Genomic DNA, 26,334 nt, shown 5'->3' on the forward strand with positions numbered 1-26,334 from the left:
GGTGCTTGTGTGTTTTCCTTGATAGCGGTGGCTTATTTGTATGCTCAGGAGATACAGACCCTCAATAACTCATGCAAATTTGTCTTTTAAAGTGGTCAAAGTGACGGTTCTCACAACGCCCTATGCAGAAATTTCTGTTTCTACCAGATGATGAGGTAGCAAAAACTGCAACCTCAGGCTGCTGTCATGTCCCCCTCGCCTGAAACCTCAGGGTAGCCTCTGACAATTTGATGGGCTGGAGCACAGAGCTGGGAACTGGGATCTGGACTAAATTTCCTCTCATTATTTCACAGGGCCATGCAGCAGGGATAATTTCTCAGGAGGGTGAACCCAGTGCTGTCAGAGCTGCACGAAGCACTCTGGCACCTTTTTGGCTAGTGACATCTCTCCCAGGAGGCTCTCGCATCAGGTGCAGATGCTCTGGACCACTCTGTTGTGAAGAGGTTGCTCCCACAGCCCCTCCCAGCCATGCGGTTTGTGGTTTATCAGGTCTGCTGGCAGCAAGGGGAGGAAATGCACTTGCTGCTCAGCCTGCCTCCCCCGAGGTTGCAGACCTGGTCCTCAGATATGAAAAAGCGTGCGTGCCTCAGACAGCACGTTAAGGGTTGGGTCCCCCAAAACTTGCCAAGGGAACCCCCCAGCTCCTTGGAGGCTGCTCCTGCTCACGCAAGGGCTGCACCTCAGCTCCCTTTAGCTCTCTATTAGCTGCATAACTGTTTTCCAGAGACATGCCAATGGGAGATCTTGGTGGCAAGAAGGGAGTTGTTTTTCCAGTAGCTGCCCTAAGTGAGATGAAGCTGTTGCTTTTGTCATACAGGGAGGGCTGGAAAGTGTGGTACAGCCTGTCCTAGCAGCTGGCACATCTTGCTTTTGAACTCCCTGGGTGCAATATCAGGAGAGGCAAAGGCACAATCCTAACATCAGGACAGCCTCAGCCCAGTGCCCAGGTTCTGGAGAACCTGTATATAGGATGCATTTATCCTCTCCCTTGCCAGCTGCCTGAAATCACCAGGATAGGTTGCAGCAGCTGGGGGGCTTGCTCCAGGCTGGGGAGCAGCAGTAGCTGAAGGACCTTGCCCATCACAGTGACATAGACTTAAGTACTGCCGGGACACAGGGCTGCTTGCAGGTAGGGCTTTTCATCAACTGGTCTTCCTTTTATGTGTCCCTAGCAGAGTAAGCCCTGCTGTTCGGGGTATATTTCAGTAGATGAAGTATGGTGCAGGTATAGTTTCTATGAAGATCAAGGGAGGGAAGGAGGAGTAGTGGACAGGACTGGAGGCCTGTTACCTTGTCTGTCCTAGTCATACTGAGGAAATCTGGTCCTTTTGTAACAAGTGGCACCTTTAATCTGCCATGGCAGACGAATCTGGTCATTAAGTTTATCAACTTCACATGGAAACAGTATGAGCAGCGTGGGGTAGGGGCCAAGATGGCTCTTTCAGCTGGCCACCTGCACCATCCCAGCTCTGTTCTGGCCAAGCTGCAGCTCACAGTAGTGACAGTTCCACCTGGAAGAAAGCACGAAGCAAACACTGAAGCAGGGGGAGCGCTGGCAGTCAGGACATGTGTGCCTCATGGCTGTGAAGAGAGAAAGTGTCACAAATGAGAGGCAATAAAGGATGTTTTCCTAGAAAACTGCTGATGTGAGGGGCTGGACCGAGATCTCTGTGAGGTGGGAAAGCACACCTGCAATCCATTGGATGGAAAAAGGGAGGAGGTAGGTCGTTGACTAACACAGTATTATTTTGTACTGAGTAGATTGCTTCTATGGGGATACTATTTGCCACGATCACTAAGCTTTACCATACTCTTGCTGTAGGAATGAATGGGTATGTTTATGCTAAGATGCTTAGCATATTCTAGCAGCTCTTTATAAAGATCATTATCTATAATTAGGTAAGTGTGCATAACTGTTATTGCTCTTGTGCTAAAAATTGCTGCAAATGGAGCTGAGGAGGGAGAGGATTATAATTTAGACATCAGATAATTGGACTTAATTTGCTTAAGAGAACTACTGGTTGTGGCCACTTGAAACAGTAGGTCTTAAGCTCAGGAATAAAATGCTTTTCTAAAAGTATTTAGTGTTGCTGTTCGTATCTGTGTCAATATTTCCATTAGAGATAAGTGGTTTTGTGACTGAAACTTAGCATGTGAAAATGTCAGTCTGCTGAACATAATAGTCCTGATTTTGCCTTTTCTCATAGAAGTCTGAAATTAGAAGCAGGATGCTGTTTCCTAAACTTCAGCCAGCTCTGTTGATCTGTTGTGAAGTTCACTTGCCCCTTTCACACAGATTAGATTCCCAGGCAGGGCTTAGAGTTGCAGTTGCTGCTCCTGTGATCACAAGTATGGTAAGAGTGGATTCAGATGGGGCTATTAAAGGCACTGTGAAGTTAGTGCATGTTCCCTAAAGGCTGAACTTCACCTCTCTGTACTAGCCTCGCCCTAGGTCTAGATTTCACCGATGTTTTGTGAAAGATTGTGCTGCCTTTTCTTGCTTTCAGAAAGGAATTGCTAAGCAAATGCAACTACCCACAGTACCAAGTGCTGCACTGCACCAGTACCAGCTGCCCTTACACCTTCTGAATCCGAGCTGGGACCAACACTGCTCCTACACGGGCTGACTGCAGCAAGCGCAGCGTTAGGGTTACAGGGTGTGGGATGCAGAGTACTCAGGGCTGTGTGGACTGTGGGCTTCAGTGTAGCCCAGACTTGCTGTAGATGTCTGCACAAAGCTGAGTTTTCCTCTTACTCTCTGTCCTCCAGGTCTGTAGCTTGTTCAGATACCTTTTTTCAGGATCCTGATATACTTCTCATTTCCAGAAAGAACGTTTAGCTGGTTCTTTCCTGCTTTCTGTCTTGTTTTAGCAATTCTGGAGTTGGAAATCAACAATCTTAGTTAACAAGTGAAATTAGTTAAAAAAAAATAATACAAAGACATGCTGCTCATACAAAGCTGACAGTGTATAATATTCAGGGCTTACTGTTACCCCCTGGATGTGAGCCAGTGCTGACTAAAGAGTTGATAATTTTCTTTAGTTCCTAACTAAAGAGGAACTGCTGGAACCTAACCTCTGGAGTGTGTGGGCAATATAGGCTGATGGGCTTCATGGACAAGCCAGTGGTGGACACTCAATGATCCCCAGGGATGCTGGCCTGCTGCAGGCTGTATCCTCCACAAGCCTTGCGGCAAAGGCACGCTCCTAACTTCAGAATGAGTGAGAAATCCTGTAAATATGAACCCAAAGTTTTCACAGAAGATTATTGCAAGGAAGTGACCCATATGGACCAAAGCTCTGTCACTAGGTAAGAAGCCATGGCATGAAAGCCCTAGAGATTGCTGAACAGTACTTGACATGGTGCCTTTCCTGCCATTACTGCCATCGTGCACGAGGCCTTAAATCTAAAGGTCCTCCAACAAACTTCTGTTGGTGTCTTCAAAATCATGGCTGCTGACCCCCCAAAATCAAGCCCTAAGCATGCACATAGGAAGGGCATCTTCAGGTCTCTGCTGACGGGTGCTAAGCTGCCTCCTGTCATGATGCAGATACGCTTTGGTCAAAACTTAAGTGTGTGCTCAGAGTGCCTTGGTGAAAGCTACGCATCCATCAGGCAAGAAGAACAGAAGCCTGGTAGTTAAAAACATCACCCCTCGGCTTCAAATCCTTCTATTTGAAATAAGTAAATAAGAAGCTGAACCTTTCAGTATGGAGAATTATGGCACAAGGCTTTCTTAATCTTACTTGTTGAACACTGTACAAATGGCTTCATAAGGATCTGAAGGAGGATCAGATGAGGAGGATCTGATCTGAACCTGTTTCTTGTGTCTCAGATGAGAGCCCTATTGAGCCAACCACCAACAGACAAGAAATAAAGGAAGAACAAGTGAAATGGCTCCAGTTTGAAGCTCACCCTGGAGTGTCTGAAAGCTTAAATGGAGATATGTTTAGTCTCTTCCAGCTCAGGTAGAAGAATCTCCTACAGATTACCAGGTAAGTAACCAAGGAGATTTCTGTGCAAAGATAGATTTTTAAAATACCATCTTCTAATAAAATTATATAAAAGTCATCTGAGAATATGCAATCATATTCCGCGTATATGCTTGCTAGCTCTCCTCCCCCATTAAGTTTTAAATTAATCGTCTAATTTCAGCCAAATTCAGTAAATAGAAAAGTCTCAAAGGTACCAAATTACTTAATTTTTTTTTTTCTGTAGTGCCTTTGCATTGTACAGCTAGGAGACAACTCGTGGCTCCTAGAGCCATTCTTTTGCTCCATGAGAAGAGGTTGATAGGCTCAGCTGGAAGTCAAGAGAGAGCAGCTGGACAGACAGTACATGTGTGAATGTTCACTGGACACACTGCTGACCAACTTAGCCTCTCAGTTGATGTCTGTACTGTTACTACTGTGCTTGCATTTTGTCTTGTTGGATTTGAAAACAAAGGTATCAGATGTGAAGTAGTATACGTGCAATATGGGTGGCAAGGAGACCAAGATGCAGGAGTAAGCAGGGGAGCTAAGCTTTTAGATAATGGAGACAACCCATATGTACTTTAAACACGACCTCTTTCCTCTGTGTCTTTGCTAGCTTAAGTGAATCCCTTGGCTGTTTTCCCAGAACCTTTTCTTTAGACCATCCATGCTCCTTGGGAGTTGCGTGTACCTGGGGATAAGGATTCCACCAGAGAGTGGGGTTCTCTGGGGTCAGACGTCAATAAACATTGTGTACCTTTGAGGGCATAGGCTCAAGCGAATGATGGTATGAAGGATATGAACATAAACATTTAATTTAGAAAAGAAGCTGCATATTTTTTTTTCCCCAGCAGTGATTTCATAATGAGTCTTAACGCCCTGATTAGGTGTGGCTGTAGCAGAGAATCACCAGCCAGCCTGAGCTATTGCAGCTCAGCAGAGAAATGACTGAAGACATAAGGTCTACTCCAGAACCAGTGTGTGTTACCACCACCTGGGGAGCAGGGAGATACAACTGAGTATCCATCTGCAATAGTCATTGTTGGCTTATTGGCTTGATTATTCTCCTTGGATATGTATTCACTCGGCAGATCACAGCAACCCCAAAGAGGTTAATTACGTGTATTTTTAAATTCCCTAAGTGCATATTTGCATAACTAGCATTTTTAAATATTCATAAATACATATTTGCTTGATAGATTGTAGCGGCATCATTTGCAGCTTCAAAAGAGACATTCACTTAATCAAACCAGAAATGGTAATCATTTCTTGAGGCTCAGACATATGATCAGCATATTGTGGCACAATAAGTAGATTGAGCATCAGCTGGGGCATGGTAATTGAGTGCATGCTCCTGGCCTATGGCACACGGGAGGAAATCTGACCCAGCTTAACCACCTACCACTGTGGTTTAGCTGGACCCTCTTTGCATTTACTACAGACAGAAAGCAGACTCATAAATTACTGCCATGGATCAGCTCATTTGGGTTAAGTGGATTGTACATCCTTGCTCGTACTTGCTAGCTCTGCTTCCCCAGCGAAAAAGCCTTGCAAGGCCACCGCTGTGGACATTCCTGCAGCGGGTGTGTGCCCACATGGCCCTGGCACTCTCAGCCTCAACGGGTACATCCATCGTGTTAAATAGAAAAGTCAGGAAACAAGCATGAACCCTCAAGTCATAATTGACTTTACTGCTTAACACATTCCCTGTCTTTCTTTCAAACTCCTTCAGCTATCTGAATCCAAGGCACAGCCCCAGCAGAGTCCTGGGGACAGCTCATACTGCCCACCCGACGTGCACCAGGTGTGAGTGCCTTCACCCTACACGACTGTCCAGCGCTATCTCTGAGGGCTTTGTGTCCTCACACACTCCCAGATACCTTCATGCCACACCAGGAGTACACAACATGGATTCTCAGTGCCGTAACACCATGCCACTGGGGTGGAGCAAAGTCCTCACTGCTTCAGAGTGGAAAAAAGCATAAGAAATCATGATAATACTGTTACAGGGGACCACAGTGATGGAGATCCAGGGTCTTGTGCTCTATAGTATAGACACTGTTGGCCACAGAGGTCCTGGTTTCCAAAGACGGTCAGTGCAGGCTGGTCTGTGCCATTTGGGCTCCCTCCACTGCAGGAGTACAGCCAGAGCTGCTGTAGCCCAGAGCAGCTGAGGGTGCTTGTATCTCAAACTGACTGATTTGCAGTTCCCTGGTCCCCACTCAGCCTGGCTATGTGCTTATTTAATTCTGATTGCAGGGAAGTAGTCCTGATTGTCTTCAACTTGAGAGAAAGGGGAGTGTAATTTTTATTCATGTGAGCAGATCATGACCAGGTGTTACAACCAGAAGGGCTTCCCCCCTGCCCCCCCCCCCCCCCCCCCCATTTTCCTTTGCACTGCTCTACGAAGAGTCTTTGCAGTATCAAAGCAGGAAACCTCAAAGCAGGGTGACAAGGAAGTTAACTCCTTCCGAGCCTGCCTGCGAGGTGGTGAGTCAGACGTGAAGGGTGGTCCCTTGGCAAGCAACCGAAAAAGAAAAAAGAAAGGCGACAGCTGTCCCCACCAGCTGAGTTTTGAGCTCAAGTTCAGGAAGAGAGGAGCACGAATTCATAATGCACAAGCAATGCCAAAGCTCAAGCTCACATCTAACAGCCTGAGCCCTCGTGGCTAGTAGGTGCAGGAAATGGGGCCCCAAGAAAGGATTAAGAAGCGCTGCTTACTACATGGGTCTGGTGGCTGTGGGGAGCAGGGGGAAGGCAGGACAGCGGTTTTGGAGGAGGGAAAGAATAACCCAGAAAGAGGGAAGGAGGATGATTCACACGCTACAGCAACCCTGAGCTCACGGAGAGGGGTTTGTGTGTCTGGGCTCTTGGTCCTGAACCCATAGTTGCTTTCTGCTGTCGGTAATGGCTGAGTTCCTGCACATCTGCTGTCCTGCCCTGGGTGTAGGCAATGCAGCACCCCGAGGAGCTGCCAGGTTGCAGGGTGTTTGTCTGGGAAGAGGAAGGCCACCACGATGGGGGAACCAGTGACCTGAGCTGGTGCGTGATCCCTTCTCAGCAGACCACATCCCTGTAACCCCGTTCTGCTGAGTCAGTGCGGGACATGTGCGCTTTGAGTTTTTCCGCTGGGTGATATTGCATAAACTATGACATCTACACCAAATAAGATCCTCCCTGCCTTGGCAAGTGGGAAGCGAGGCTTTGAAAGCAAAGCCTGCTTGGCAGGTTGCCCCCAAGTCAGCCTGATGTCCCAGTGCTTGTATTTTGAAACACTTTTCAGCTTCACATCTTAGCAAAACTGATCTCCTGACTTTTATCATCCAGGGCAAACTCATTTTTGGGTCCAAGTTTATTTGAGTCTCAGTAGCTAAGAGTTTAATTTCTCAAAAGGAAATTCTTGTGGTTTGGTTCATTGAAAATAAAAGACAAAATGCAATTAAAAGTATATCATTTTATTTAAAAATGGATATTCCTTTGTGGCTGGATATCAGCCCCTGCTCATTAGAATATCCCCTGTAGCCATTTAGTTTAGAAGCACACAAATTCCAGTTAATCTTAACAACAGTTTGATCACTGAGAAATAAATAAACTTTTTATAGTAGCTGAAGGCTAATCTTAGCAGGTATCTGCATTTGAATACATTTTTGTCAGGAACCTGCTGGCCTTTAAACCTCATAGCAGGGTGGTGGAAGATCCTGAGGCATCAAAGTTTCTGTCATTTGTATTTCACTGCCAACAGTTCCTTTTGAGAAGGATAAAGCCACCTCCATTTTTAATTGGAGCTGTAAAGAAAACCTACCCCTGCAGTTTTGGATGAGTCAAGACTGTGATGGCAATGAATGATTAATATTAATACCTGCTTCAGTGGTACTGGAATAAGCACCCTACATGAAAGAGGAAAAGCAGCCACACATGGAACAAGCCCATCCGACCAGACCTCAGCAAAGAGCAGAGGGAGAAGAGAGTAACAAAGTGGGTTGCTTTCTAAATTAATTTTTGTTGTTTTTGTTGTTTTTTTCCTCTCTCTGTACAGGTTTGGTATCTCTGGATATGTAAACAGGAGTAATCTGGTGGTGGATAAAAAGGCTGCGAGTTACCAGACCCGTTAATTAACCTTTGGGTTCCCACCTGACTAGCTTCCCTTTGGATGTACGTATATACCTGTTATAATTTTGATGTGGCTGAAACCTTGGGGGACCAAAGAGCCCCTGCCATGTCAGACTTGAAGCTGGGCTGGTCTTAACCAAGGATTTAGGGAAATAACTTAATGTCAATTGTTCAGCATAAACTTTTTGGAAATTGTGATTTTTTTTTTCTTTTGTCCACTCTAAATCCTCCTAACTTTCTGCCTTAACAGATTTACTTTTATCATTAGCAAGTAATCAGGGTGCAAGATGAAAGTGCACATAATTATTCTTTCTAAAATAAGTTCTTAACTAGCCTTTATTAGGATAAGGAACCTGCTCTGGATAACTTCATGGTGGAAAGGAAAAAAAATAGACAACTTCAGTCATTTCTTTTTCTTCTTTTCCTGCCTATTAGTGCCAGGGCAATTTTTGCCATTCAATACATGGAAGACAGACCAGTTAGCAGTTCTAAGCTTATAATCTTTAGTTATATTTTCCATCAATAAAATTTAATATCCCTGTCTAACTATAATTTCTAGGTCTGTTTACCATCAAGAAATAAGCTCTCATGACAGTGCACAGGTTGGTAACACAAAGCTTCTCTTAATCACTCGTCATGACCAAACCAAGATTAAATAATACTTCTTTCTATTTTTTTTTCTTTTTTATTGTCTCAGTGGTTTAGGCAAAAGAGCATCCCTTGAGTGGTGAGGACCCTCTGCTTTCCCTGCACTTGCATCTCATTGCTTTTCCTTTTTGTGCTAAGAGGAGGTGACTGGGATAGGACCAAGGACAGAGATGACAGGTAAGGTGCTCCCAGACCTACAGCAATGGGTCTGCCCTGTTGCTCAACAGGGAAAGCCACTCAGCTCAGTGGGGAGCTTGCTCCCCACCTGGGCAGCAGCTGCTCTAAGGGCAGGCTGCTTAGCAGAGCCCTCTCACCCAGAAAGTGGCTTTCCCAGCACCTGGGGCTGTGCTTCCCCTGCAGGCTGCACGGCCCCGGGATATGCAGGCAGCCACTCTCTTGGCAGCCCTCTGCTGCAGCCTGAAATATCAGCCTCAGGCTGGGGACAAGGAAAAAGAGGTAGTGTGACATGCAACTGAAAAACCACAGGCTGAACCGTACTGATCCTGTGATTGCTTGTCCTCGGGAGCCCAGAAAGGTTGAATTTAAAAGATGTGGAGATGTTGCCACAGCCTCTCCAGGCCACAGCCTCAGTGCTGCAAAATGAAGAGAATCTTGGTTGCAGCCAACCATAAGCCCTCTTTAATGATCATGTCTGCAGTATGTGAACACTGCTAAAATGCTGACTAGGTTCCTGCTGCCAGAAAATGAGAGGTTCAATTGAGAACATGGGACACATTTTCTGGGGACAGTCTTGACTTTAGTTTTTTAGATCCTTGGTGAAGAAATCAGAGGAAAAGTCACATGGAGACACATATATGTGCTCAAACACACACACAGCCAGAAAGCAGACTCTTACTGGGTATTAGTTCAGTCATGCTGCAGGACCTGTGTTATAGACATATTCTGATCACAGCTACAGAGATTAACCGATCACCCTACCTGCCAGGATGAGGACTAGATGGCCCAAACCAGACAGAGCTACTCTGAATGCCCCATGTCTTTGTGGTTACATCTGTTTTGTAGAAGTAATTGTCTGAAATACTCTCAGAAGGAACTTCCCCAGTGGTTCTTTTATTGCCTTTTTTTTTTTTTTAGGTGAGTCTTAAGGAGACAGGATTTCTATATTGTCCAAGTCCTGGAGAATCTCAAAGGGGTGAAAAGTCCTTTCTGCACTCTGCACTCAAACTCTAAACTTTCTTAGAAGTTATTTCTTAAAATAGCTTATGGGTCTCCCCACTTCTTCCTAGGTTCCTGTGTCCCTCAATTACCAACACAGTGCAAAAAGTACCTAGCAAAAACATCCTATTTGCACCACACTGTGCAGTAAGCCCCGATTGCATCCTATCTAATTTTGGACACTAAAGGAAGTTACTAATTGAGGAGCCTGAACACTCCAAACTTCCCCTGCTAACAGCAGTGGAAGAGGGACACCTCTGTGAGCAATGCAGGTCCTGGGTGGGGCAGGAAATCTCTTTCTCTGTTGACTACTGAGGTCACCAGAGGTGAAGGGATACTTCAGTTACGTGCCTGAGTTGGAGGGGTTGAATTCAGGCATAGGTGCCCTGGAAGTCCATTGTGGGACCACCAAAAAACACTGCAGTATTTATCTTCTCTCACATCTAGTTTGTTTCATGTGCCGTCTGGTTCTTCCTTGGACTTGTAAGGTTTTCCTGCATGCGTAGCTTCCCTGTACATGTTTGAGCCTTCACACAGGCACAGGGCTTGCTGGTTTTCCTGCCGCCTAATGGAATTAAAAAAGTAGGTGGCTCAGTGTGCTGTCTCAGCTATCATTTAGATGAGGACCAAATGAGTGCTAGGATCTGAACAGAATAAAATTTTAATGGATGGCTTGTGACTGAAGCTTGGAGTTTCTGTTTTGTTTTGTTTTGCTTATTTTTTTTTCTTTCTTTTTTAACCCTCGTTATCTGGTTTCCATGGAAAGATTTTTCAGTAGAGTAAGAGAACAGCTTCAATACTTTTTCTTACAAAATTTAATGAAGAAATAAGATGCATCTCAGTCTCTTTCTTTTCTCAGGAATTTCAGGCACGGAAAATTGAATTAGCTAAAATGGATGAAGAGATCAGTTTTTTGCAACTTCCATTCCCCTCATGAAATGTGCACACCAAATAAGAGCTGCTGGTCAGAACATTGTTGGAAATGGCTTTCCTCTTGCACCATTAAACAACTGCTTTATTTTTCTTGCATTTGAACAGCCATGCACAAAATATGCATGCGTTCTCTCGACTGCCTGTCACTGAAGTTATGTGATTATGTTGCAGGGAGTGCCAGTTTAAATTAAAAACTCAGCAGGCCTTCTTGGAAACTTCTTCTCGCTCATTGGCAGTAAAAACTTGGAATATATATTTGGCCTAATCCAGTCTAATCTGATCTGTTTCACAACGCCATCTGGATCTCATTGGGGGCTGGATGCTTTCAGTATTTGATCCGGGCACTTCTCTTCTCTTTTCTTATTTTTTTTTCCTTAATGGCTATTCTTTAAGAATTAAGTATTTTGGAGATGTGCTGGAACCGGTTCATTCCTATTCATTGTGTGGAAGATATCCAGCAGCAGCCACTGAGATATTTATTGCCTGTAAAGAGCCAATGGTTGATTGAATCTGAATCAGTTTCTATCAGTTGCTGCCTTGGGAGTGGCTCAAAAACATTTCTGTATCTTTCAAGGATGGTGTATTCCTGACCAAATGTTAAGCGTAAGTAAGCACCTGGTGGATTTGGGTGATAGCACAGCATTATCTCAAAGCATTTTTCAGCAGCTATGATATATCTTCCAGTAGATGATCCTACATAGTGGGAAGAAGAGCTTTCTAATGATAAGGATAGTTATGCCCTGGCACAGGTTGCCTAGGGAGGTGATGAAATCTCCATAACTGGAGATTTTTAAGAACAGGTTAGACAAGCAGCTGCCAAGAACCCTTGACATATAGTCAATTCTGCCTTTGGGCAGCCGTAGATGACCTCCCGAAAGCCCTTTGATTTTTTTGATCACTGAGCTTAGATCTGAACTATGAACCAATCCATAAGAAATCACAACCAGGGAATTGGAACAAATATTTTTTTTTCTTTTTGTGTGTGTGTTTTTGTGAGACTTAAAATTAAAAAATGGAATAAAAAGCATACTTTATGTATGAAATTCCGTTAAAAAAAAAAAAAGACAAGAAAAGAAACAAAAATCTGAATCACCAGAGAAAGAGGCATTTACAAATATATATACTTAGGAAGTTAAGCACAAATGTGGGAAACCCTCCTTTCCTATTCCTTTTTGTGTTTTCCTTTACCTTTCTCCCTTTTTCTTTTTCCTTTCCTTTCCATTCCCCTACCCCTACTCCTACTCCTTTCCCTTTCTTTTCTCTCTGTCTTTCCACTCCCTTTTCTCTCCTTCTCTCCCTTTCTTTCTCTCCCTTTCTTTCCCTTTCTCTTTTCCCCTCTCCCTCTTCTGTAAAGGGCAAACGAGGGCTGTAGGGCTCCCCTGTGAGGTGAGGCCAGGGCTGCCCCATGCAGGACACAGCCACATCTAGCTGGCTCCAACAGCCCTGCCTCAGGGCCCAGCAGCCAAGACGGTGCTGCTTCTGGGAAAACATGGTTAAGATAGGGCCAAACTGCCAGATGAGCAGGGTGAGGAAAAGCAGTGACAAACAAAAGTTTGAACACCAGTGAGAGGGAAGGAGGCATGGGATGAGGTGGGCCAGGCGCTGGAGCCTAGTCCCCTGCAGCCCGTGACGGACCCTTGCTGGAGGAGAGGAAAAGTGTGTGGAGGATGGAGTGGCAGAGAGGAGCTCTTATGGACTGACTGCAGCCCCCATCCCTTTGTGCTGTCCTGGGGGTTGCTGGTGGAATTGTTGGGGATGAAGATGTCAAGTTCAACCTGGGAAAAAGGACAGTGGAGTGAAAGGTGTTGGTTTAATTTTAGTAGTTTTTCACCATCCAAGTCTATATTAACTGTCATTAAATTAAATTTTTTCTCCAAGTTGAGTCTTTTTGCTTGTGATGGTAATTAATAAGTGATCTCCTTGTCTTTATCTCAACTCATGAGCTTTTTCATCCTATTTTCTCCCTCAGTCCTGTGGAAGAAGGGGGCTAAGAGAGTGGTTGGGTCTGACAACCAGTTATGGTCAACCCACCACACTCCTATGGGACACCCAAGCAGAGGGCCATGGAGAGCTCTGGGTGTTGTTCCTGTGCATGGCCACCCACACAGGAGTGCCCTCCTTTTAGCCAGTGCTTGGTGGAAGGAGGTTCTGAGTGACACAAGCAGTGACCCAGTGCTGTGGAGATCTGGACAGACTCCTGCTGGTGGGGCAGGGCTTGCATGGGGGCTCAGGAGCAACCATGTGGCTGTGCCAAGGTAGAGAAGGCAGACGTAGGTGCATGTCTTCATCCATTTCCCTTCCACAGAGCAGGTTGCACCTCCAGGATGGACAGAGGCAATTTGGAGGTGCAGACCTCTTCCAGCTTGGGCAAGCAGAAAGCACTCCCTGGCTTAGGGATTTTTCTCTTTTGCTGCATTCCACTATCCACGCATATATTTTTTGCAACCTCTAAATAAAGAGTTTCAATACTTCAATCTCTTGTTAAAAATGGTTAACGTGATTGCCTGACGATAATTATTAGCAGTGACCAGAATGTTTCTTTCTTTCCTGCTCATTCTTGCTCATCTCTCCTTAGTCCTGACTGACCTTAGCAGTTCTTCTCCATGAAAAGCACAAATCCACATGTTACCATGATGCAAGAACCAGGTCCTACACTTTCAGGATAGCTTTTCCATTCCCAAGTGAGGGTTCATTAGTGTCATTAAGGCTTCTCACTTGCATATATCCTCCCAGAATGATCCAGCAGTAGGGTTGAGACATATGTGTTGTAAATGATGCAAAGGGAAGACAAATTTAAGAATAGCCATGTGCTAAACATGACAGTTTAAGAGTTGGGTGTATAATACATGGCTTCATAATTCAGGAGATTTTGTTCATTTTTTTATTTTAGGTAACCTCTGTTGCTTGCTTTGTGTGAAGGCCACAGCAGTAGGACACTGAAGAAAGATTTAGGTGGCAGGGTGGCTGCACTCCAGCAAACCAGAATAGGGCTGAAATTCAATGTTTATGGCTGGGGATATAATAAGGCAAAACTTCACAAGGAGGGAAAGGCAAAATCTTACTGCTTTCAAGCTTCTTCATGCATTCACCCAGGGGTTTTGCAAAGATAATGAAAGGTGCTCGACAATATCTGTGTATTTCTGTTCAGTTACTAAATAAGTTTTGGCATGTAAAAAAGTATATCTTGTTCTCCCTCCTCTGACTAGATGGCATATTTATGTTTGGTACAGTGCCTGCTCACTTGCAGGCACAACCTGAGCTAATATATTTCTGAAGAGTCTGACGGAAGTCCAAATGAACTGTGTTTGCTTCAGAAAGCAAATTTTAGCCCCATGAGAGTTCTCATGCCTCTTTCATCCCTACTGTTTATTTATTTATTTTACATACAGAAAATATTTGAACAAACTACCCAGATTCTAGTGCAGATAGGAATATGATCTCTTTTTCTACTCATTAGCATGGGCACAAAACTCTCTGTTAGCATTTCTAAGATGGTAGTATCTCTCCATACAGATTCTTCATTCTTTTTTATAGCCCTACTTTCCTTTTTTTTTTCCCACAAATTTCATAAAATTTTAAATTTTAAATACCCATTTTGAGGGGCCAGATTCATGACCAAAAATGTGTAAACGTTTGTGACTTGAAAGTGGAATAGGAAGTCAGAAGGAAAAAAGAAGTAATCATTTTTGTTACTGGTTGGATCTAGGCCCAGAGACTTAGCCAGGGTGTGTGTGAGCACAGCTTCTATTTCACTTAGCAGGTGCATCTTTTTATCTTGCATAAAGTGCTGGTCCTATCACTTTGGTTTTCACTCAGATGGTGTAACGGCCCATCTGTAAACCAGAACGGCAATTCTCAGTCAAGTTTTACTGTTTCCTCTCTTCCACATAGATTTCCATTCAATAACAATTCAATTGGATAATAATTTCCATTTCAATAATTTGTCATCCTTCCTATAATCCTCTCTCCAGTCTCCATCTTCCCCTATACATGACATTTCCCTGGGTGTAGCAGTCAGAATCTACTCACACCACTTTCTCTCCATGCAGCAATCCTTGAATTTCTGTTCTGGCAAATCCCTATACGAGCCTGACCCCAGATCCCACAGGAAGATTGGAGATGTGACTGGTCAATGGGCTGGCTGCAGCACCCATGCCATGTCTTTGGGCCCGCTTGCCTCCAGCTCCCTGTGGCTCAGCTAATCCTTCAGGGGGCTGTCAGGGAGAGAGAAAGAGGGCTGGGGAAATTAAGCCTGTATAGTCTGCTCCAGGGGCTTCTTTCCCCTCCTTCTCCATTAAGGGGTCCACTGAGCTAGATAATTCTTCACTGGGGTGGTTGTTTTGCTTTAACATCTAAGATCCTTGGCTTTCTTTAGAAAAGGTATTTAGGTTGGCAAAATGCATAATCTCCTTTTATTTGTTACTTATGTTTAAGATGGAGGCACTTAAATGATTTCTTCCAGTGTGTCAGTGACCCTCTTTTTATTATATTGGAAAAGCATTTTTGTAGACTGACAATGTCATCTGTATTGCACTGATTTATAAGATTCTTTCCTCAGCTCCTACTCTGTGTTTAACCAGACCTCCCATTGACTCACTGAAATCAATGTGATCCAACGCTTTTTTTTTTTTTCTTCTTATCCTTTTATATACTTTTATACCTCTGAGGACTGGTTGTACAATGGAACCTCTCTGATTAGGCTGGGTCTAACTAGCTACACAAATCTCAGAAACTTGTAGCAGCAGGTCCGATGGGAATTCAGCTAATTAGTGGCTTAAAATATGTCAGAGTTTAGCATGAAGTGTATAAACCATCTAAATAAATGGAAATGAAGTGTAATGTGGGAGAAGTATTGTTCCAACACTGAAAACATATTTTAGGTGCATACCTCTTATTTGAGCAGTGTAAATGTGTAAGGGGTAATGTCACATGTATTCAGTGGCTCATGAGCAGGGTGCTCTGGTCCTGGCATCACATTTAGATCAGTGGACCCTAATTGTAGACTGCATTTTGTCTCATAAATCTTTATAATCTTTATAATAACATTTGTGCACTAGCTTTCCTAACTCATTCATGTTGTACACATACATTTCTTAATACTGTAAGATTCAGACTAGAAACATTTTGGAGATTAAAGAGATCTTTTTACACGATGGAAAATTGAAATTCAGAATTATCAAAGGGATGCATATGTTTCCGCTCAGTTTTATATCCTGCACAATTTGTTGTAATTGATGTGATAATAGGGGTAAGAGGTGATAGATTTGTTTTACAATCTGTTGCTCTTGTAATCAGCTGATCAAGGACTGCAATTTGCAAAGACCATTGAAATGAAATCAAATGCTTTTATAGATTATACATAACTATTGCTTTTAATTAGCAAGCAGAACTGGTCCATGTTTAAGGCATAGATCAATTGGATTACTTTATCTCTTCTTCCATATTAAGTCCCATGCCTTATGAATCAGTCATGTCTTAAATCCACTCCTACAGTTTGAAATAAATCTGCCAGTATCTATTAGCTTTCTTGCTGCCTTTCATATCTTTGGAACATATAGCTTTCCTGGGATGTGTAAAGCTTTGGCACAAAGAAAATGTACAGAACCCTGGCAAGGGGATATTTTGGGGCACAAATAAAGATATATGGGAGTGAGGACTGTAGCAAAAGGTCAAGAATCAAATAAGAACATTAAGAAGTTGAGGGATAGTGAAACTGAAGATTTTGACAAGGAAAGAAAGCTGACTACAAGGAAAGAAAATTAAACAAGAAACCATTGTGCAAGGGCTGTGTCTGAATGAATGGCTAGAGACAGGAAAGATGGTTTTGTAGGTTGAGTCTGTGCCCTGCCATACAGTTCGTACAGCCGGTTAGTCCCTCAGTTTTCTATCTGTAAAACATGAATGATAAAAACCTTTCTAACTCATCAGGATCTTTTGCAGGCTGTTTGTGCTATTTAAGAAACAGAGTGGGGAAGAAGGGTCACCAGTGTGACAGGAAGAAAGGAAGAAACAACCAAAACTAAAGAGAGAAAAAGGAGAGAATGAAGCTTCTGAAAGACTGAATTAAGCCAGGCCAGGGGAAATCTGGCTGGAAATCACCAACCTTATTATGGATTTTTCCTCCCAAGATATTCCACATGCTCTATGTGGCTGCCTTGCAATGACAGCTTCCTTGGGGGGGAGAGAGAGGGAGGGTGGGAAAGTCAGGGCACTCGGCAACTCAGCTTTTGCTTCACAATGCACCAAAGTCTTGTTGAAAGCAGGGAAACTTGAGAAAGTCTCAAGGCTGTTGCTCTCCCTCAAAGATCTTATGGATTTAACTATTTGGAGCACTAAATCCTTGTTTCTTTTCAGCAACAGCAACCATTGCAAGTTATGGTTGTTGTTCCCCTCTTTCAACCCTCCTGGCTCCCCTTTCAGCTGACACTGAAGATTAGCTTCAAGCTCTAAGATTGTAATGTCTTTGAGGAAAAGCCTTAATGAGGATCTATCCTTTTAAACTTTGATCTAATTACTCTTCAAGCAATGTTTCTATTTTGGATGCTGCAAACAGATCAAGTTTGCATGTTTGAAGGTGGCACCATTCAGTGGACAAGAAGTAAACCCCACCCTGTAGGTTAAATAAATTTTCATACATAAATAAAAACATGAATAGCACCTATGTAAAGTAGCTGGCATTATTTCAGAGAATGTTTGAGAGCTGAGCCTGGGGAGCTACTGGAATACAGAAAGATTTTTTTTTCCCCTTGCTCTATGTTTACCAGTCAAACGGTAGCAGAGGATATATGAGGCCACAGTGGTGTAATCCATTCAGTATATCAGCAGGGAAAAAGGGCAAAGAGGACTGGAAAATACAGACCCGGCCATAAAGAGTGCTCCAGAGTTGCACAGAGGCATTTCCTTGAGCATTATTAAAACCTCATAGGTTCCAGCCCAGTGATTGCAAAGAAAAGCAAGCTGAGTCCTATAAGCCAACACTTTCACTTGATCTGTTGTTGCAGTTTCAGTGTTTTGCATGCTTTTGTCATGCATTTTTATCACCTCAGTCAGCCACTGCTGTGATTTGAATCTATGTGCTGAGCTCCAGCCGGTGTTTGAAGACTGGTTCCCCTCTGCTGTCACGTGCATTGGGTAGCTTTGCCCAGAATGGTGCAGATCTGGGCATGTACCTGCAGAATGACTGCTGGCAGAGAAGAGCTATCTGAGAGCCTGCTGACCTGGACATGGTTGATTTACAATCTTTGCTTGAATCCCCCCATGCTTTCTTTAAGAGATGGAAGAACGTTGCCTGCTTTCCTGGCTGTCCTTGCATGGATCCCCGTGCTGCTGTTTGGCTTGGCTGGCAGCCTCCTGAGTGTCAAATGCTACCACTGGCAAGTCAGGTGTGAAGCGAATGTGCCATGTTCTGCTTAATGGGGTGTTACTGTAACTTCAAACCTTTGTGGTGACCACTTCTAGGTTAACACCCTTCAGTAGCTAACCAAACACAAACATTAAGCAGGAGGAATGTTAAAATGCGATTACGAGCCATGGTTTTGTCCAATTAGCAGACTGTGCTTCAGGCTTGAGTCAAGTGGCTTGTCTATATAACGATGTATTAGTCATCTTCTTTTTTTATTTTTTTTGACCATAAAAACAACAGATGTGATGCTCTGCGGTCAGCATAGATGAGAATGATTCATGGCTAGGCATATTTAAACCTCCACCAGAAAACTATCCATCTGAGACCCTCTTCACCTCTTCCCCCTCCTTCCAGACAACCAGAGCCAAAAGCACCTGTCACATGATACATCTCAAAAATTATCAGTGATTCTCTCCATATGTCTTAGTTTTGAGGTGGCCAGGAGACATCAGCTGCTCCTGCCTACTCTCTTGGGACTGCATGGACTTCAGCAACACTAAGATAGCAATAGAGAAGAGGCTCCTATGTAGTGGTGATGTGGTTGGCCATAGGAGCTCTTATGGCTGAGCAAGGATCAACTCACACATGGTAACTTGGTCTTGTGTAAGGTGGCAGGCTGGGTTTCCATATCTGCTCTGGAGCCATCTCTGGAGCACTTTGGGGAGGAATTCAGCTAATGCTGGAGTCAGTGCTTTCAGCTGGGGATGTTGGAGTGGGATGGGCTCAGAAAGTAAGGAAAAGGGTCTGTGAACATGGAATATGGAAGAGGTCAGCAGTCAGGGCTTCTTCTGTAAAGTAATTACAAGGGAAGCAGGAATCATGGAAGGGGAGCTGTGTGTGGAGCAGTATAAGTTTGGGGAATGAGAGAATCAGAAAACCTCTTCTGTATGGCTTGGGGATCCTTGCATGGGGAGCTGAGGTTTGGGATGGAATAAGAAGAAAGCAGGAGAGAGGAGAAAGCTGTTATCTCATGACCGTTTTGGTGACAATGTTGAGGCTGCTTGGTTATCCTTAATCCATAGCCAATCTATGTGGAATGGCCTGGAGCCCCATGAAGAGTGATCTGCCCAGGCTGGATGTGTCTGTGCAAAACCAGCCACAGTACAATGAGCTTGGTCTTGCTTATGAAGTGGGAATGGAAAGCTGGGGCTGGATGTACTGTTGCCCTTTTAGTACTGCTGCCAGGTCTGTACTCCTCCTGCTGCTTCAGTAGTCCCTGGCTCTCTGGTGGCCTCTGAGACAGGCACACCAAGGAATGGCGTGCTAAGAGCTCTGCTGAATGGTAGCTCACATCTGAAGGTGCCATTTCCAGAGGAAAGTAAACCAGGACTCCCACTGATCAGAGCCTGACAGAGGACAGGGAATAAGCAAGAAACACATCAGCATTTAAAATGCTTGGAAAACATAGCACAATGAAGTTCAATGTAGGTAAAAATAAACCAGCCCTCTAAAGGTGATGTAAGGTCTCCTCCCACGAAAAGGAGAAACTGGTGGAGCAGTAAGCTTGAAAAACTAGGATGGGGGACAGGTAATGGAGATGAGGCAGCCTCGATGAGCCTTGTCTGACAACAGATCAGATGTGAGATTAGGTGCTGTAATCTGGAGCACAAACAAGACAGGCCAACGAACTTTTTCAGCTGAAGAGTCAGAAGCAATAAATCACAAAGAACGAAAGCCATGATTTTGTACTCTTGGCTTCCGTCATAGCATAGACTGAACCTGTCCTGTGCTATAAAGTACAAATGTGCATGTGCACAAAGCACATTACAAGAACTCTGGGGCTGCAAAATTCAGCTGTTCCAAATTAAACAGGGAATAAAGACTCCTTTTGGATTTTTAACTTAATAGCAATTTACTGTTGTCTCCTGTGCCTATCTCCTGGCACAGTCTTTAAATTCCTGATGGTGGGCTCAGAAGCATTGCTTACTTCAGTGTACGGGATCAACACATCCTTCTGCTTTGTCCTGTGCCAAATCTGGCTGCCTGTTTGAGTCCTTTTCTCCATGCCCAGCCAGCTTCCTTCCCTCATCTTCAGCTCTCCTATCCCAAATTCCAGCTTCCTTATTCAGCAGGTCCTGTGATGACTTCCCACCACAAATTCCCCAGGTGGTTTTGACTGGAACCACTCACTTCCACCTGCCCCTGCAGCATCTTCATGTTGCCACCAGTTTTCCTTTGTCACTGAGTTCTTCCCTTTTATCATTCTCCCTCTTCATTTGTGCTCCTGGTCATTTATCCAGATTAGCTCCATGGGTTTGTCTCTCACTGGGGCTGCTTGTCTAATGTCTGTGTCCTGCCCCAGTGTGAATCTGCCCAGTTAGTCCCAGTTCTCATATTCAACACAGCTCCTTGTCAGGGCATCCATTGCCATTTCCTCAGATATGAATCTCGCAGTCAGTCATGGGAAGGGAGACATTATCCCTGTTTCTTTCTCCAGTATCAGGCTTTTTTTCTCATTGTTTTGCTTCCTGTTCTTCCTCTTATTTTTCTGCACGCTTTCAGTTTCTCTCTCTCTCTCTTGCTCATGCCAGTCATCAAGACATGAGGACATTTGATAAAGTCTTGCAAAGGAAAGGGCAAGGCTTTTCAAAGTGGAGAAAGCAGTAGGTGAAATTAAAAACCCATCCTCCCCTTTTCTTGAGAAGAGCAGATTTCTCACTATGCATCATTTCTAACGCTGGTCAGGTTCCCTGGATTCCTTGTGGTCTGTACCCACTTAGGTGAGCTCTAAGAGAAGACCCTGGAATTTGGTATTGTGGAATTTGTGAAGTCTACAGAATGACTGCTGGCATGAGGTTAGCCCACAAACCTGCCACCACTGTGTTGGAGGCAGTGTCTATATGATTAGTGAAGCATTTAGTAGGGTCTCTATAATGACTGGAAATGCGTGGTTCTTGCCGAGATAGGCAAGAACCTATCTCCATAGGCTGAGATGATCTTCCATCTCTCCATTCTCATCTTTTTCTAGATGAGCCCACCCTAGGTCAGCTGGTAGATTAATATGTTTTACCAACATGTGGTGAGTCCCTGAAAAACAGCCAGGTGGTTATCCAATGCTGAGAGCTATCATTGACCAAAATAACTCAAGAACTGAAACTGGACAGAAAATTTGGTGCTTGAGCTAGTTAATCCTAGAATTATATTAATTTGCTAAGTTCCAGGGCTGGACTAACATGACGTTACTCCTGTCAGTAGCTGTGCTAATGTCACTAACACACTGTGCTGTGGGGTTGTATTTGTTTGGTCAGGAAGCTTGTGGGGATCTCTGAACTGTGCAATGAGAATGGGAGTTCCTGCAGTTATCAAGTCTCTGTTAACTAAACTGTAGAGAAATCCACACAGATGATACCAGTGATAGATCCTAAGCTGGACACTGTTCAATGACATGGGGTTCATACAAGATGGAGAAATGTGAGGTCCATTCTCTTGTAAGTGCTTGTGGAAAGAAAGCCAGAAAGAGAAAAAAATATTCCAAACCCAAGAAAAAGCTGTCTTGTAAAAGTAATTTTTATGTAGGTCCCGAGACTGTTTATAGGTTGAGTTGACAATTAAAATTACTTTTTACTGGAGCAACTTTCTTCCCCTTGTTCCTTTTCAGGCACACAAACAGCAACTCTGCTATAGCTTTTATTTATTTATTTTATTTTATTTTATTTTATTTTATTTTATTTTATTTTATTTTATTTTATTTTATTTTATTTTATTTTATTTTATTTTATTTTATTTTATTTTATTTTATTTTATTTATTTTCTGTTTCGTGTGAATTGACTAGTTGTAAATGAAACTATTTTGGGTTCTGATACCTGGCAGAGGAAGTTAGTTAAACACCTAAGGGCACTTTACTGATCCTATATGAAATGCACTTCTGTCTTTTGGCCCCCATAGCTCTATTTCATACACGCTGGCACTGCATCTCTTCTGGGCGGCTGAGACCCAGTCTCAGGTGAGCCCCAGCTCTAGAGGTCTTCTCTGTTTTTGCATGTGTTCTTTCCAGTTTTTGCCAAAGTAATTTGGGACATAAAACACTCCTTACTTTAAAATTTGTATTTCATTTGCTGTTCTTGTTTTTAATACTTCCAAAAGCAATTTCATTAAATCTTGGTGGCAGGGTGAAGAACCACAGTTTTGTCTTTGTTGATTGCAAAAGCTGAAAACCGGTCTCAGAGGCACATTTATTTTTAGTTTTACAGGACATAGTTTAATCGATCAGAAATGGATGTGATCACATGAAAACTGTTTACCTTCCGAATCTATGCCAATAACATAGCGAGATGGCACTCAGGACCTTGAATAAGCTCTCTGAATTGCTCTGAAAAGACTTTGTAAGTGCCTGTCAGTCCTTATTGATTCTAGATACAAACTTAACTACAATCCCACTTTATCTGAATGTGGCCCTTCAGGCAGTATCCTGTCTGCCTTTTAGCGAGCATCACACAGGCTTAGCTGACATGCCAGTTACAAATGGTATGTTTGAGAGAACTGAGAGCTGAAACAACCTGCTTGCTATCCAGGGCTGCAGAGTTGGCTTTTTATCCAGCCAACAGAGACGGAGGGGCTGTGTTTTCCAGCCGGTGCTTATAAAGTGCCTGACGTGGACACTGTGTCTATTTATCTCCTAAGGCTCTGTGAGGAGCCAACCCAAACCAAATGGCTCCTGCTCCCTTGAGCTTTGACTCCAAAGCTGGAGTGTTTGGTGCTATTTTAGGTAGGCTGAATATAGTCCTAAGCAAGTGTTTGTTATAATAGCAGGCAGTAAATGTTTGGAATTAATAATGGTACTAAGTATGAGCTGTAGTTTTTATAAGCTTTCGGAAGTCCACAATTAACCTAGTACTCTTGGAGTTTAAAAACATAAATAAAAATATACCAAGATGACCACTCCTTTCAATCTGGCCTTTGGAGAGAGTAGGCAAAGAATGAAGACAAGGGCTGGGTGCTTGAGTTGGTGTAGCCTGAGAGATAAACAACAGGGCAGATGTATCAGATATTACCTGCCTGACAACCAGAATGTTTGCCAGGTATCAAGAATGATGAATATACAACAACCAGTTAGGTTGATTGTTTTTATTTATCAGCAAGAAAGCTTACTGTGCTGTTCCATGTCAATAGGCTACTGATGTAACATAAAGTGAGTTTTGTATTCATACGCGGGTGGTGACATCCCCCATGCTCCTCCAAAGAAGCAACAAACAGCAACAGGAGGCAGCAGGAGGCTGAAGTGAGCATGGGGCCTGCAAGCAACAGGAAAGCCTGAGCAGGTCTCCACATCATGCAGCTCATTTCTGCAGGGGCAGCTACTTATCTTCCTGAGCGTCAAATTAAAAAGCAGTCTGTGTTACCAGCTTGACAGAGACAGTGTTAACTGCCTAAAGGCACTCTTTTGTTTAATACCCTCCTTGGTGAGTCCCAGAGATAGCAGCCCTGCTGCAGCAGGCCCTGGCTGGGAAGCATTCCTTGAAGGACCCAACTCAGTGGCATGGAGATAGTGCTGTCCCCGCAGTAGCCAGCATAAGACATGTCTGTGGACAGGTAGGTTAGCAGTCCTTGGTGGATGGCCCCTTTCCATGCTGCGAAATGCGGCCATACTGCGAAATGCACAGGTAGCCATGAACCAAAAGCACGCCAGGAACCATCCTCATGGGGTAGTCACTGAGTTTCTGTGCCTGGGAAAGTTCCCTGTTATATCAGTGTAACCTGTGCGTCACCATTTGCATGGCTGCAAGGACAGAGGAAGCTCTTGTATGAAACCTCTGCATGAACTAGATTTTGACCTTCCCTAAAATTGGAGTTATTCAGGTCTGAGGTTTTGCTTTGGGCCCCTCTCAGTGTTGACTTTTTCTTGCATTTGGACTGTCTAGGTCAATACTGGATCTTTAAAACCTTAAGAGCACCTATTTTTAGTTACCAAAGGAGACAGTTTTGTTTTATTTTTAGGAAAAAAAAGGTGGTATGAGGAGAGGTTTAAAGCTGTCCATCCAGATACAGTGGATAGTGCCAAAGTGTCCTTTGGCAATAAAAGTGTCCTTTGGCACTATTACAAATAGATTAATGCTTGATGTGCTGATGTTTGTCAGCCTTTCTGATGACCCACTAGCAAATGAACAGTTCCTTCACAAGTGACCATCGATTTGTTCAGCAAATAGAGATGAAAGCTGATGGGACTGTTGCCTGTATTTCAGCTCAAAATGCAAGAGGTTTCAGGAGTCTCCATTTTGAAAAGTCAGTTATAGCTTCATTGCACTTATTATTACTTTACTCTTATAATTATTGCTACTAATAATCTGTAGGAATTTAATGTAATGGCAGTATAATCAGTGCCACTTTTAGCTTTATTGAAACATACTAATATTTTAAGTATCCTAATATATTTTCAGAACATCTGGAGGTCCCAGCTAGGTTGGGACACCACAGCATGTGATATTATTTAAACAAATAGCAAATTCTGATTTCTGCTACAAAAATCTTGTGATCTTTGCTTAGGCTTTGTTATGAAAAGCCTATAAGCTTGTCCCTAACTCTGACTATGATGTTTTTCAACTGGGGCAACATATTTGTTCTAAAAAAGAAAAAATCTTACTGCATTTGAAGCAAGATAAGTGCCAACTGGAGGACAAAACTGACAGGTATTCCTTTGTAAAACACTTCTGGCAAGGATGGGAAAGTGTTTCACACAGCTTTTAGGAGAGGTAGTGTCAATGGAGTGCCGGCAGATGTCTGAGAGCCCTGCTGCCCCAGCATCTCCCATGCTTGCAGCAGGAGCTGTGGCAGGGCACAAGGACCATGAGCTCTCACCAGTCTCTACTGTCATGCAAGGAAGCAGCAGCAGCAGGAGGAGGACACTGCTATAATGCCTCCACCTCCCTCAACTCCCTGGCAGTGGGAGAGGAGCCTGCTTCTGCTCTCTGCAGTCATCTTCAGCTCCATCTGTTTCCAAAAGCTGCAGGTGGGGATTAGGCATTCCCCCTCCCTATCCACTCCCCCCTTTCCCTGGCCAATAATTTAACAATGGAGAAATGCAGTTTTGAGCTGACTCCGACATTCTGTAGATTTGACTGAAATTAGTGGAACAGATGTGATGGAAAACCTTCCTTTGGGAGATACACAAAAAGATGGGGGTGACAATGTGCCACTCTTCATCTGCCAGCAGTGGTTATTGCTCCCTCTGCTTTCCTATGGGACTGGGGTGCTCGTTCTTCCAGTTGAGCCCTTTGGGAAGGGATTGGAATTGGAATAATATTGTATTCTCCCTCTGACAAAGGAAATTCGAGGTGTGTCTGAGTGTTTTCATTGACAACCTGTCAGTCAGTACGAGTTCACTCCTTCAGTCCCATTGCGCCAGCATCTACGGTGTCCTGGCAGCCCAGGTCACTCTTACGGGTATCCTCCCTGAACTGCCTGCACTGCTGCTTGGCACATTTATCAATAAAATGACTCGATCTCTTTCATTTGAATTTCATGGAGTAGATTGATGCTGCTGTTCCTAAAAGTAGATTTTCCTCAGATAAATTGTGGAAAATGATAACAGCAAAATGTCAAATTTAGAAGAAAGTGGGTGGAAACCTGAATTTTGTCACTTCAGCTTACTGCTTCAGCTCGCAATAAATTGGAGTTTTCAGCTCCCCGCTCCCTCCCTCACCTCCTTCATGGCAGGAGAGTGTGACTGTGCCTAAATTTGATGCTGTGAAAGGGTCACGGTGAACTCCTCTTCCCGCGCCCAGGTGGAACACGGCGTACGGAAGCGCTGTTGCACAAACATGAGCTCCTAACACTCGCAAATGTTACACCCAGCTACGGTTACAGGGGAAGGGTTTCCATGATGCATTCCTGGTCCTCTGACATAGTTGCGGTGATTTATATGCATGCAGAGGTGAGGCAGGGGAGTTTGGGTGAGCAGCAGGTGGTTTGGGGAAAGCCGCTTCCGCTGGCTCTGACCCTGTAGCCTCAGCCTGGCTCCTTGTTCCTTGGGAGTTTTTTTTGCTCCAAGACAAAGGTTTTTGTGTGAGGTTCAGAGAGAATGCAAGAGGCGATTTGGGAGTATTATATAAGCAGAAGCGGAGATACGACAGGCCTTGTGGTTTGAGAGGGTGATG

At 43.8% G+C, this 26,334-nt stretch overlaps 1 long non-coding RNA gene across 1 annotated transcript; it reads left to right on the forward strand.

The window, feature by feature from the left end:
* The first annotated feature begins 1,457 nt into the window (after positions 1-1,457).
* LOC106035034 (uncharacterized) lies at positions 1,458-9,833 on the forward strand. The gene is made up of 3 exons (XR_007165083.2): positions 1,458-1,720; positions 8,011-8,126; positions 8,782-9,833. It is a non-coding gene; the product is annotated as an uncharacterized lncRNA (long non-coding RNA).
* The last annotated feature ends 16,501 nt before the right edge of the window (positions 9,834-26,334 follow it).

The sequence above is a fragment of the Anser cygnoides genome, chromosome 1 (genome assembly GCF_040182565.1).
Source record: "Anser cygnoides isolate HZ-2024a breed goose chromosome 1, Taihu_goose_T2T_genome, whole genome shotgun sequence".
NCBI lineage: Eukaryota > Metazoa > Chordata > Aves > Anseriformes > Anatidae > Anser > Anser cygnoides.